The 14,525-nt window shown below is 38.6% G+C and overlaps 1 protein-coding gene across 4 annotated transcripts in view; it reads right to left on the reverse strand.

The window, feature by feature from the left end:
* DKK2 (dickkopf WNT signaling pathway inhibitor 2) overlaps window positions 1–14,525 on the reverse strand; it is a 187,690-nt gene that overhangs the window by 157,074 nt on the left and 16,091 nt on the right. The window contains exon 3 of one of the 4 annotated variants that reach the window (XR_010923705.1): window positions 12,914–13,130. The exons of the other annotated variants lie outside the window; for them this stretch is intronic. The gene's annotated coding sequence lies outside the window, so the exon portion shown is untranslated. Of the gene's footprint in view, window positions 1–12,913; window positions 13,131–14,525 lie in introns of those variants that run through there. 4 annotated transcript variants of the gene reach the window in all.

Raw genomic sequence — 14,525 nt, forward strand, 5'->3', positions numbered from 1 at the left:
ATCCATGCTGGAGATGTAACATGTTCCTTCACAAGGTCCTCTCAAGGTTTGTACCAGAGCTGAACTCTCTCTCGAGCTAAAAGGAGTAACTCTATTAGCTGGAGTTTACAACAATAGTGAAGGGCTGTTATCTTCTACATAGTCATGGGAAGTGATTATTCCCCTCTATTCGGCATTGGTGAGGCCGCATTTAGAATATTGTGTCCAGTTTTGGGCCCCCCACTACAAAAAGGATGTGGACAAATTGGAGAGAGTCCAGCGGAGGGCAACAAAAATGATTAGGGGGCTGGAGCACAGGACTTATGAGGAGAGGCTGAGGGAACTGGGCTTGTTTAGTCTGCAAAAGAGAAGAGTGAGGGGGGATTTGATAGCAGCCTTTAACTACCTGAAAGGGGGTTCCAGGAGGATGGGGCTAGGCTGTTCTCGGTGGTGGCAGATGACAGAACAAGGAGCAACAGTCTCAAGTTGCAGGGCGGGAGGTCTAGGTTGGACTTTAGGAAAAAATTTTTCACTAGGAGGGTGGTGAAGCACTGGAATGGGTTACCTAGGGAGGTGGTGGAATCTCCATCCTTAGAGGTTTTTAAGCTACAGCTTGACAAAGCCCTGGTTGGGATGATATAGCTGAGGTTAGTCCTGCTTTGAGCAGGGGGTTGGACTAGATGACCTCTTGAGGTCCCTTCCAACTCTAATATTCTATGATTCTACATACTAGAGAGGGGGCAATACACATTTTACACTCTCTTCTCAAGGGAAGTTCATCTTTAGTGTGTAACATCCACAGGATGTCAAGTCCCTGTTTGAGCATCAGTTATGTAATGGTCCCCACCATTTAATAACTATTTAGGCATTTGTGGGGGTGAAAGTCATGAGGGGTGAAATCTTGGCCCAGCTAAAGTTAATGGAAGTTTTACCATTGATTTCTGTGGGGTCAGGATTTCACCCTAGATATTTTCAGGACAAGCCCAGAGAAAGGTTCACACTAAACACAAGACAGATATCCTAAGTGCATTGTACAATGCTTTTGAACATGTTTCACATTTTTCTAGTGTGTCTTTCTACAATTAGTAAAGAGAACTCCCATATAGAAAGCCTAACTTGAGTTCTTTATAAATACTTGAAATCATCATAAATACATTTGCATTCATTAATGATTACTACCTTCTTACCTGCAATTCTCCTACACATAAATTGTGAAGTGTGTGCACACATCTGTGAATTCAATATTTTCTCAGACTTATTACAAGTAGTTGAATTATGAACTATTTATACAAGGGTAATAGCAAAAAGTATTCTAGTAACATTCTTAACTTGTGATTCTACAAAGCTATGGAAACACTTTTCTGCAATATCCTTTCAGTCACAGCAATTACTAAGCAACCTAGACCTTGCCAACTGTAATAATGCCAAGGCCGGGATCAACAAACAGCAGAGACGTAAGGGATCTCAATTAGGAATATAGCTTAGAACAAGAATTAATCAAGTAGAGGAATAAAACAAATTGGTGAAGGTTAGTGAGCATACAACTGTAGGAGCCATTTACCAAGAGCTAAAAAGCATTTGAGAAGGAACCTTATCATTTGAAATGCACCAAATGACCACGGAAGAGCCATGGGGCTGCTCCAACTTATGACACCTGTTTATAGCCCCTAAGGAAGCGTAAACCATCTGAGAAAAGCATTCTGCTATTCCCACTCCACGTTCAGCATCCTACACCAGGAACAGAGGGGTTGTTGATGTAGAGGGTGGCTACACTGCTTTTATACCACTTCGGCATTCTTTTCACCCCTCCAGAATTCTCAGCTGTCTAGCTGCAAGCCGATTCCAGTTTCCCTGTGTTGCCTGAGCTGCATAGAGGAGTGAGAAACTAGACCTAATTATCATCAAGGTGGATACTAGAAATAAATCCAAACCAGAACCCCAGATCTGAACACCCCTGAACTTAGAGGAAATTTGGGTCCAGGCATTACTCTGAACTTCTCAGCTCAGGCCTAGCTCTAATTAATACCTTGCCTGCTTATGTTTACATTTTGCTTAGTCTGCAGTCTGAATGGCTATAGGTCAGAGAAATTGAAAGCCTGATCCTGGAAATCCATCATGGAGTATTTGAATGCGACTATGGGTAGGAGTAGATGTTTGCAGAATCTGACCCTGAGTTGAAGAAAATCTTCTTCATATGTCTGTAGAATGCTTGCATCAGTTTTGCACGTCTAGAGGGAATATGGAACTGTTGCAAAAGAGGTATATTTACTAGCAACTATGGGCCTTATTCTGATCTCACACTGACCTGATTCTCTTCTACACTAAGGCCCCTTTACACTGCTCTGGTAGTAAAAGGGCCTTAAAATGAGCATAAAACAAGTTTATATCCACTTTAAGACCCTTTACGCTTCTAGAGTGATATGTAAATGTGCCTTAGTGTAGGTGACAGTCAGGCCCACACCAGTTTTACACTGATATAACTCCACTGACGTGAGTGGAATTACTCCTGATTTACACTCGTGAAGGAGATCAGTCTGATCCTATGGAAAGTTGTTTTGAAAAACAAAAGCTTACAGCAACTTTCTTGATCTGTCTTGGTGGAGCCAATGTAAAGCTGCCTACTTACAATGTGAAGCTACTGGAAGCATGATGGAATGTAAGTATTAGCCAAAACAATATACATATAGTTTTGATTTTTGACCTGCCAGCTATTTCCACCAAGAATTAAGACTTTAGGAGAAACCAACCAATAAAAAAAAAAAATCCTTGCTGAATTTATCAACAGAATAATGAAAAGAAAGGAAAAGCTGAAGCCTCTAGTCTTTTGCACACCACAGTGAATGGCAGCAAAGATGATTTTCAGAATGATTGTCCCTTCTTGCAGTCAAATTGGGACTGGCTAGTGTACCATCATAGTTAAATATTAAAGACTTTTATATAATCATTTCTGTATTAATGAGATCCAGCTCAATTCAATAAAACATTTTTAAATGTGACTTTGATCAAAGCAATTGGAAAAAAACACTGTGGTTTCTTAAGCTATTTAATTTAACTGAGTGCGGACAGATCCTGCTGATAATGGAATGATTTAACTGAAATGAATTTCTATAATCAAAAATAAACTAAGCTAGTGAGATCCAGACCAATCTGAATGAAAGAAGTTTAAAAATGTCTGTATTTATTGCAATGCAGTTAAATATTAACATGTTCTCTTTAAACTCCCTCCAGTCAATCAGTTAAAAGAGACATGGTTTTAAAAGGGAATAAAATTGTATAGTCTGGGCTAAAATCTGCTCTTTATACCAAAACACCCTATGAAATGAGAGGATTTGCATGGATATAACAGGGCAGAAAATGTTCATCTGGAAGTTAATAAAATCCACCATAACTTCAAGGGTAGATCATCTACTTCTGGAACTATTCATTACATTATTCAATCTGGAGCAACTCTAAGGACATCCTGATAATTCTGTTTCCTAGGGGAAGAAATGGATGTGAAGTCTAGTTGGTTTACAGCTATTGTGTGGAAGATAATACAAAGATGAGAAAAAAAAATACAAACCCTGTATGGGTATAAAAGCTTATAGTCCTGTGCTCATAGTTCCAGAGAAAAGAACTCCTGCTGCAAAATAGTCTTCAGGAAACTAAGCCTTCATTTAAAAAATTGTTTTTATGGCTAAGAAAGCCTTCCAATATGTTCTGCGTGCAAACCAATAAAGGTGATGTCTGCTTGCATCTGCAAACTGTCTGAAACAGTAAATCTAAGGAAGGTGTGATTGACCACATTCCATACTTTAAATCTCACCATTGTTAACTATTTCACTACTGATTATTTCAGCGAAGATGTTAATTTGTTTTATCCCCCAATTCTAAATGACTTCTACACCCTCCCAGGTACCAAAAACCCCAAGTCTTCCATACTCAGCCACCAAAACCTCCAGTTTCAAACACTCCCCCAGTACAGTGCAGTTATGTATTCTCCATACACAGCTATTCATAACAAGAAATCATGAACATTGGATTAATTAAAGCCTATTTTTCTTCACATAACTGGCACAAATTTCCAAGGACATTTAACTAAATGGAAAGTCTGAACGGACAATAAGCCATTTTTGAGCTAGAAGGACACAAATGTGAGACAAAAATGTATGTTTGAATCAGAGTAACGTAAAAGAATTTTTCTTTGGTTCCTGAGTAAATGTGGCAATTTTCCAGCCAAACCAATTTTCCATGCTATAGTTCTATATAGTTCTATAGTGTAGCTGAAGTGAAGCATTAGACTGTAACTCATTCCCATTGTAATTATACAAAAACTACTTCCTCTCCATAATCCCACAACATTTACAGTTAAGGTTATTACTGCAATTAAAACCATTATTCAAAATACATAACAAGAACATCAGAAAAAAAATCACTAAGTTTAAAAAAAAAAAAAAGTGTGGAGAAAGATCTTATCCTTATAGTTCCTACATTTGTTTAGCAAAATAGACATGAAAAGTCACTTTAACAGGCTTAACTCTGACCAGCTGAATAAAAACAAAGGCAATTTTCAAGACATTTACAAAGCATTTCACATCCATCCTTTAACATGTACATCATTAAGCCACTTTTGTATGTAGAGTACATGTTACTGAACACTATCATTTGTTTGTTTATTCTCCTTTACCACTGCATTTTATTTGAATTGCTGAAAGACTATTACACAAATTAGCATTTGGTACTAACTCATCTTTCAGATCAGACCAAGATAGTTTATTCTTTGTGTGAAGTCCACTCATTTAAATTAAAACGTGTTCCTTTACAAATATCAGTTCTGGCAAAGGGTCAGAAATGAAGGTGTTACAAGAATGTGTCATTTGAATTTTCTCATGTCTGTTATTGGGAAGGATGTATGTCCTGTAATAGTAACCAAATATATCTGTCAATTACTGCTTCTGATCAGTTCCATACTTCAACAGTTAGGGGGTTACTTTATTTACCGTACTAACTTTATCTGTAAATTAATAAAAAAGTGTGTGAAATACTTTAAAGGAAATATCAGGAACCATGAAAAAGAGGACATAGATGCTGATATTGTGTGTGGCAGGAACATACTTTTTTCAAACACCATAGTTCTCAATGAAATGTTTATGCAACAGGTGCAACGTTTGCATCGTCTTGGTGGATTCCAGTTAGGATCCCTTCTATCATGTCTTCTCCCATCAACACCCAGGAAACTTTGACCCTAACCCTCTATGCCCCTCATGCTGTTGTGGTATAATCTGACCTGTTGTTTCAACACGGTACCTTGTGAATACTGACTAGCTTTTTACGGTCTACAAAAAAGGAGCACCATTACTCCATAGTTTGGGAGGTGCAGAGGAGAGGAGCTCAGCTTCCAAAGATCTTAAACGTGCAGTTGGGAAGATGCCTGAATTGGCTAGCAGGTAATTGTGGTTTTCCAGATATTGGAACTCCACTGAATCCTCCCTGTATGCCACCTCTGCCTGCTGCCCACCAGAACCTTCACACCCAGAATTAAACCCTTATCTACTCCTCCTATTTCCATTTTACAAGATCAGAATGAAGCCTCTCGGAGGTGTCTGTCATGGACTACTCTAGTTATTCCCAATTCCATGACTCACTTCAGACTGTCTTGGCAGTTGTACAGAAAGAAGAGAAGAAGGGAGAAGAGGAGAGAAAAGACTACTACCAAAGGCATTGCTCCATGTCAATAATACATGGTACAGAACATTACCTGCAGTATGGCAGAAAAGCTTTTCTTTCGTAGCGTAATGTAGTCTGTTTCAGCCTCAGTTCACTATTCCGTCTCAGATCCAGTGGCCATTTGTAACCAATAAAACTTCCTTTATCTTAAAGCCCTTTTTCACTTTGTAGTTTTACATGTCAAGTCTCAATTAACTTTTGGGATGACTTCATCTCCCTGATCAGACCAAAGAAACTTACTTTCTTTGTATGAAATCCACTCATTAACAAAACCACACACACATTCCTTTTCAAATACCCTTTCTGCCAAATCAATGGTTCTTCCTGTCACCAAACATGCACCAATATTTAAGCAATATTTTCTTTAAGCACCCACTTCCTTTTCAGATATATAATTGCTAAGAGAAGAGAAGAGTTAATTCTCTTCTCATCCATGTCTCATATTCAAAGACATCATGATTCTCCAAATAACTTCTCTGAAGCTAACTTTTGTGATCACACATTAATTATGGGTTCCCTGCCAGCTCAGTTTCCCAGGATAATTAGTACAAAGTAATTTAATTGCAAATCATTATATAGATGAGAGAAGTCACATGGGATTAAAACTGGAGTGAATTTCAATTGGACTTCACATGTGACAATGCTCTATAGCTCTCTCAGTAACATTTTGCCTAAGACACACAAAGAGGTATTTTACTGAGTTACTAGGTGATTCTACTGTTGTTCCAAGGAAGATAATAAGTATTATGACAAGGGGGTAAGAATGCTGCTAACATTTTTTTAATCATGCACTTTCAGGATGCTTTATTCATTCAGAATTCAATGACCTCACAATCTGTAATTTCCTTTCCTGACTTGAAATATTTATCATCATCATCATCAGTAGTTTATTTTTTGGATTTTGAATTTTTGATGTATGTATTCTGGGTACTATTTATTCTGGACAATTTAGAACATTCCTTTCACACTTTGTGCAAATGTTATATCAAATCTAGCAAACAGTCTTTTTGTCGGGTCACCATATTAGATAAGATAGATCTAATATAATATAGTTTCACTTCTGTGGTTTCTAAAAGATGTTTGAAAGCCCCACAAACTGTATAGCTTTATGTCTCATCTGGCAATTTTACTTATGTAATTCTCACTTGTATATACTCTACCTACATATTCATGCATAGTATATATGTGCACATATATACTATATACAGCAACATAAGTGCATATTTTCACTTACTAGGCATAATTCTGAGGTCTTCAATCTGTGGAGTGCACACACCTCCCCCAGGAGGGCATGGAGGAACATTGTAGGGAGGGGAGGGACGTAGCAGGGCCCAACCCCATGGGAGGCAGGGAGGGAGCCCTGCCTCAAGATCTGCTGTGGTCCCACCTCCCAACCGTGGCTCCGGCCACAGCTCCTGACCCTGACCTCTAGCTCTGGCTGTTTGGGGACGTGGCCTGGGCCCCCAGCCACTGTTCCCGACTCAGCCCCTGGCCACTGCCACCCCACTTTCATCCATAGGCCCTGGCCATGGCCCCAACCCCAGCCCATGGGTATGGGGGCAGGGGGAAGGACGCAGACCAAATAAGGGGGGGCGTGATCTAAAACGTTTGGGGGATCACTGGCATAGTTAAAGGACACCATCAATTTGAAATCTAGTAATTTTTTAAAAATCAGTTTAATTGTCTTGCAGACTTGGGATTTTTACCTTTGTTGTTTTACAACCAGGGTTTCCTATTTTTAAAAACAAACACTTTTCTCTTACCTGCTGTTGTATGAAAGGCCTAAACCAACAACTAAGAAAACTGACTGGCTACCAATATACAGCTCTATAAAAAGGAAACAGTGAATCTAACTACACACAGATGCTAGATTGCCCCTTGAACTATGCAGACACATATGGGTTAAAGTAGTAATTTACATACTGCTCCATGCACAGGACTTGTGGCAAAACCATGATCTAGCCCTTAGATGGCTATTATAAAATTGTAGATGAAAATTTCAGACAGAAATGTGGTTTTTAAGTTGACAGTATCCCTTTAAACAGGAGATACCAAAAGTTTCACAGATAAATATGATTTAAGAAGTTTTAAATACGTAGCATATGATACTGATAAACAATATCTAAATATTGTTATCAGAGATTGGAATAGTGCAGACCTTGAAGAAATAGGTAGTTAGGAGTGTGTTGCCGTGCTATGCAAATTTTTAATGTATTTAAATACGTTAAAAGTTAGGAATGTTAATGGCAAGAAGAAAGCAAAGTTTGTATACTTATAGCAATCTGTAACTAATAAAATAGACTCAGACTTATGTTTATAAGTAGAAAATAATATTGTAGAATTTTGCTTTGAAGTTCATTGTTCTTACAAGCGAGATAATGGAAACATGAAAGATGTAACTTAGTAGTATTTTTATAAATTTTATATGGCTTTTATCTACTATGTCCTTTCATTGAGCTTTAAATATTCCATTTATGCTAAATGTCTTGTAGTATTCTAATGCCCACAATGGGAAAGAATGACAGAAATCTGTGCCAGACAAACATTTTCTACATCTTGATCATTAAAATACATTTCTCTCCACCATCAAAAGGATCATTCAAAATAAAAATCTTGAAAGGAAAAAAAAAAAATGGTCACCATTTATGTTTGTGATAAGTTTAAATTGGACTGAAAATTGTAGTTAATCATTTTCCATGAAACCTGCATAAAATGGCTTTGAACTGAAGGCCCATTCATATTGTCGGTTAATCATTTTACAGTCTCCTCTCTCCTCTGCACATACAAAATCCATCTGCTGGCTGGGCTAACTAGCAATTTTTTATGGGAACTGCTGGGTGCTCAGCACTTTAGAAAAATCAGGCCACTTATTTGGGCCTCGATCCTGCAAAAATTTATGCATATGTTTAACTTTTGGCAGAAATTGTCCCGCTGAAACTCTGAAAACTTTGGCGGATACAGACAGTTTATATATGTTGATGGTAATTATGGTCTCAGAACATCCCCACAAAATAATTATTTGATGTAGCTTAGTCTGAGAGCAAAGGCCCAGGGTAAAAAGAGAGAGCGAGAAGGATCTCAAAAGATTTTAAAATACAACGTATATCTATTTTACTCTGTCCTCCTCTTGTATCCCCCTTTTCTTAGGTTTATGTTCTCGTTATCTCATTCCTGGGCATGTTTGTGGTTTTTAATGTTGATGAGAGTTTATGCATCCAGTATATTTAACTGTATTGTCAATTGCCTGGGCTTAGGTATTGCCTATTTGATAACAAAATGGAAAAAGGAATCAAGTGCATCATTCCATTAATCTTATAGGATTTTTTGTAATATGTTAAAGTAAAAATGATTGGAAAAGACTGAGGTATAGAAAGTTAAGGGTCCTGCCCAAGCAGGCCATTGGCAAAAGTAGGACTAGACTCCAGACGTCATGACTATTAGGTCTGTGCCCTATTCATTGAACCATGCTGTATCCCAATGGAACTTTGGTATAATCCAGATCAAATAGATAGGAAAACGAGGTTGAAGAATGATTTCCAAGGGGGGGGACAGAAAAATTCAGTGTTTCATTCTTATTTTATGGGCTCTTTCAAGTCTAGCTCTAAAAGAAGAGAACTCCTCAGATGCTTCTGAATGGGGAAAAAAGGGTCAGCCCTTCTCAATTGAGGCTATGAGAACAGTAATCAAGTTGAGGGAGGATCAGTCCATCTCACACAGCTCAAACACACACTACGAGGGAGGAGGCAGATTCCAGCATGTCACACAAAGGACGCCCTCTAATCCCATTAAAATGGTTACTCTTTATTTTTTGCATTCATAGCTTTAACAAACTAGTTATGAGTTTGCGCCATTAAACGCTGACAAAGGTTGAATGTCAGGGCTTGTCTACACTTACCTCGGAGATTCGACAGCAGTCGACCGGAGTTACGCAAAAACTTGTGTAACTCCTGTCGACTTCCGTGCTTCTGTTCTGCGCACAGTCTTCACTGAACTGCGCTGACGCAGCGCCACACCACTTGAGAAGGTGGTCTTAATATGTCAATTTCTGGATTGACTGAGCGGGTCTTCACTGACCGCTTAGTCGATCCAGATAAGTCGATCTGTCGGCGGCAAATATGCCACCGTCAGTGAAGACATAGCCTCTGTTTACATGGGTTACAGGAACCAAATGTATAGGGTTAAGTCATGGGTAGTGGAATTAGAGCAAGCCTGTCTGTTCATTTGGGGTTAGGGGCTCCTTAGAACCCAGAGCTCCCAGAAAGTCTTTTCCCCATTCATAGGGCACCCCTACCAAACTTTATAATTTTGTTTTCAGGGGGTTGGTAGCCTCAACTCCACATGACACAAAAGTTTGGTGGGCCAGTAAACAATGATAAGGACAGGTTACCATTACAGCATGATCTGAAGAGTCTGGTTAAAAAGGTCACAATCCAACAAACAACAACAGCCAAATGCAAGGTAATAAATCTAGGTTACCCCCTACAGGATGGGTGACTCTGCCCAGAAAAAAGGTGAGTTAGAGAGGGACTCGAGAGTCACAGATATCTTTTTTTTGCTGAAGAGGTTAACTAATGAAAGAAAGGAGAAGATAATAGTAATCAATATAAATCAGAGGTAAAACTGGAGATAATTGATAAGAGAAGCAAAAAAAGACGCAAGGAGAAATCTATGGCCAGCAGAATTAACAATAAAGAGGGTTTTTTAAATATATTAGGAACAAAAAGAATCCCAACAATGGTATTGGTGCAGTACTATATGGAAATGATAGAATTGTCAATAATAATGCAGAAAAAGCAGAAGCATATAATGAAATATTGTTCTGTATTGTGGTATAAGCCAGATGGGGTAATTGTATTATGATTACTTTCCATTCCACTAGTAAGTCAGGAGGATGTTAATAGCAGCTACTAAAGTTAGACATTTTAAAATCAGCACATCCAGATAACTTGCATACAAGAGCTTTTAAAAAGAGCTGACCAAGGAGCTTGCTAGATCATTGATGTTGATTTTTCAATAACTCCCGCAACACTGGCTACGTTCCAAAAGACTGGAAGGAAGTTAATGTTCTGCCAAAATATAAAAAGTGTAACTGATACAGAATTGTCTGGATCTCTCAGTAACCTGGGGGCAAGCAAACAATGGCCTGTGATATACAGGAGGTCAGACTAGATGATCTGATGGTACCATCTGACCTCAAACTATGAAATCTATTCTATTTAATGAGGAAATGAGCCCATCCCCAAGGTGGACTGTGGGTGCTCGGCCCTCCCAGTTTTCTTCTTCAAAAGGAAGCTGGCATATTGGACTGCTGCCCACTCAACCCATGGTGTTTCCAGACACTTTACTAACCACAGGAAGAAGCACCAGCCCCAGATAAACAATTTGAGGTGCTAGCAGATCAGAGTAAATAGCAGGAAGAAAAGGAGATAGCCACCAGCCACTCAAAAAGAGTAAAAATAATATCTTGGGGGTTCCTGGATCTAAAGTGTGAAGTCAGCTTGGAATGTGAGATATGTACATGCCAGCTGTGCTGAGTATTTGTGGCCATAGCTGATTTGGGTAGGCAGGTTTAAGGCTCCAGATGAACCTTTTGCATGGTCCTAATCAGGTAAATCTTAATAGGAAACAGTCTGTATAAAAGACATACTCAGATACTTAATCTCTATGATCCTCATTTCCCAACTCTTTTCCAGATGAACAAACTCGATTATAATACTATTTTCTCACAGTAGATCAAGCATCAGTCATTATACCATGAAGCAGTGTAATGAAATTCCCTTGGAATTTAAATTGGAGTGCAGGCTGAGTTTAAAAATGTTGCCTGGAGTATTCATTATCTAGAACATAGTGTCAGTTATTTAAAAGGATTATGGAGAGACCAATCAACTAAACAAAACCTCAAAGCTTTACAAAACAATTGGAAATGATTAAGTACAAGACTAGTAACCAGCAAAGTATAGTCAGGCTCAGTCAGTTTAGTTTTACTAGCATCCTTAAGGATTCCAATAGCTTGACAACATAGGCATTGTTCAATCTCTTTACGGACTTCATGGATGAGCAGGTGAACAGAACCAGGGCTAGTCCCAAACCCGTAAGATCCATCACAATTTTTAAGGGCCTACAATTGTTTGATCCCGGATTATGGAGTCCTTCACTTGAATAATGTTCATGATATGCTGTCATTGAATAAGCATCATACCTTTGCTACAGAAAACCTTTCTAAAAAGGATTGGCATCCCACATTCTCACATATGCTGTTTTTTGCAGTTCCCCAGTACAGAGACGGTCTTGACTGCTTACCAAAGAGGGTGTCTCGTACATCTCCTAAAAAGACTTCCCTCTTCAGATTTATAGTCACTAAGAACACAGAGTAATTTTGATCAAAACCAGCAGCAGCAAGGCACAAAAGTGTCCATTTCTGATTGCCTCATTTGGCCTGGAAGGGGGTAATAGCATAACTTTATTACACCAGATGCAATGGAGGACTTTATTTCATTTAATCTGGAGCACAAAGGAATTTGTCACATAATCTTTGCTTTTCTCACCCTCATCCATTCATGATGTTATTGGCTGCATCCATGGAAGAAGTTGCAGTTTCTGATGAGTTATTTACTAACTTTCTCCTGCATGATTGTCCTCAGGGGGTTGGTATTTTACTTAGCCCCAGAGACTTCTGTTGAGAAGTTATTTTTGTTTGGTATTTGCTGGAATGCATTCATTTGGAGAATGTGTGCTGCTGGGACTTGCAGTAGGCTTGAAATTTCAATTGTGCATCAAAATATACTATTTGTTACACGGTAAGGGGATTATATTTAATTTGAGATTTCTTAACTTATTTTAACAATCTGTGTACTATAGTGGGTTTGACCTATGAATGCATATTGTAGATATTTTGATGATAGAGAGGGGTCCACAAATGGGATTTTTGGCAGCTATTTCCTTTAAGGGATGGTGTGAGGCTTGAAGGACATTGTCCAGTCCTACTCATTAAATTCACTAGCAGGCTCCACTGGGGTTTTGTTTTTTTGGTGATTGGATTTTTTTTTTTTGGCCATTTATTCCAGAAGTATTTCCTTTTTTGTAACCATACTTCATAAGTTAATTCACTATTACAGCTCATATGGACACCTCTCAGTGGAGTATCAGCTGCCTTCAGAACCCTACTAAAAGACAATAGGTCTTATTTACCATTCCCTGATGCTTCAGGTTTACTCCTATGGAATGTAAATTTAAAATGCTGCCATTCCACGATTGTAATGTTTTTACCCACTTGGCACAAGTGTAAGTAACTAGGTAGGTTGCAAGATAGTTGAAAGCCCACTATCTGTACACTTGTTTTTCCATTCTGAAGAAGGAAGTTATAGCAGCACTTTCTGGAGCACGGGAAGACAGAAGACGCTTACTCCTCTCTCGCTGTAAGAAGGGCCGATAAGTCGTAGCTTCTTCTTCATTGGTAGGAGGAAATAGGAGAGGAATTAATTGGTGTGTGGTTTGATCCAGAATACAAATGGGACAACCACTGAAATTGGGATTCATATCTAGAGCCCTGTTTTGATTGTCTGGAAGGTCCAGTCCCCCTGTAGTGGACTGCATCCATTTTAAATCCTGCTGTAGTATAGGGCCAGATTGTCTCAGTGAGGTATGGAAGAATAATTGTGTCCCTAACATATGAGTATACATACCAGATGTCCAAGGGTAAATCAGGTTTTTGTACATGGGTATAGCCAGCTGGGCACCTCCCCCAAAATCTGGCATTTATGAAAATAATTTTACTCCCTACTAGAGTTTGAGGACAAAAAGTATGTTTATTAAGCTGTGGAGGAATGTAGTTTTTTTAAGCAGCCAGGCAATTGCCACATAGACCTCTATATTTCCCATTGCTTGAAACCTCCTTCAATCTTCAGAATATATTCCCCAAATGACATACCTCCCCACTGCTGGTTCCCAAGGTTACAAGCATCAGGCCAGAAGCAGAGTTTGGGAAGTTGGCTAGGAGGCTAGAGTGAGGGATGAGGGAAGGTACTCACCCTTTGTGACCTAAGGGTGAATGTGTACAAACAAAATATCTGAGTTTATCTGAAACAAAAAACATAATCTAAGACGAATTCCTTTGAGGTATCTCCCTTTATAACTGGGTTTCCAGGGAGCAGCTCATCCACTTTTATGGTGATCATCTCAGTGCTCAATCCAGGATTATATTTGTAATGATAATTAATACTAGGAAGAGCTACATCATCTAAGGTATGTTTGCAACACCTAGTCATAGAACTTTCCCAGTCTCACTAGGGTCCATGGCCAGAGGAAAAATATGATCCTGCAGGTCATTAAGACACTGACGAGGATAGAATCCACAGGAGAAGTTTCTTTTGGAATTTGGCAGCTTGTCTAATAAAGGTCTATAGCATTATACCCTGAAATATTTTCAAAGGGGATGCCAGGAAAAAAGTTTGAGAACCCCCGTTTTAAAGTGATTTGTTCTATTTAAAGATTAGTGTTAATTTTTAGCAATCGTATTTGACATTTATTAAAGGTAGATGCCACAAAGATCTTATTTCCTCTTGTTTTTATTCAAAGTAATAATTTTATTCCCCTTAGGTCTTTTCTGTTAACACTCTCTAGCAGTCCTTGAATATTTCAAAATAACTTAAAAATGTCTTTTAAAAAAAAAGTACTAAAATATGGAGGAAGGAATTGCCAGTCACCAAGACCCAGTAAATACAAGCTCATAGAATGTGAATTTCATAGAATTACACTTCTGACAAGCTTCTGAAACTTGAACCAAGTCACATTATTCAATGTATGTGCAGTCATTACAAAAATCCCCATGTCCCATTATTTAG

This window comes from Emydura macquarii, unplaced genomic scaffold (genome assembly GCF_026122565.2).
Source record: "Emydura macquarii macquarii isolate MOO-44397 ecotype Brisbane River unplaced genomic scaffold, CSIRO-AGI_Emac_v2 contig_2863, whole genome shotgun sequence".
In the NCBI taxonomy this organism is placed as follows: Eukaryota; Metazoa; Chordata; order Testudines; family Chelidae; genus Emydura; species Emydura macquarii.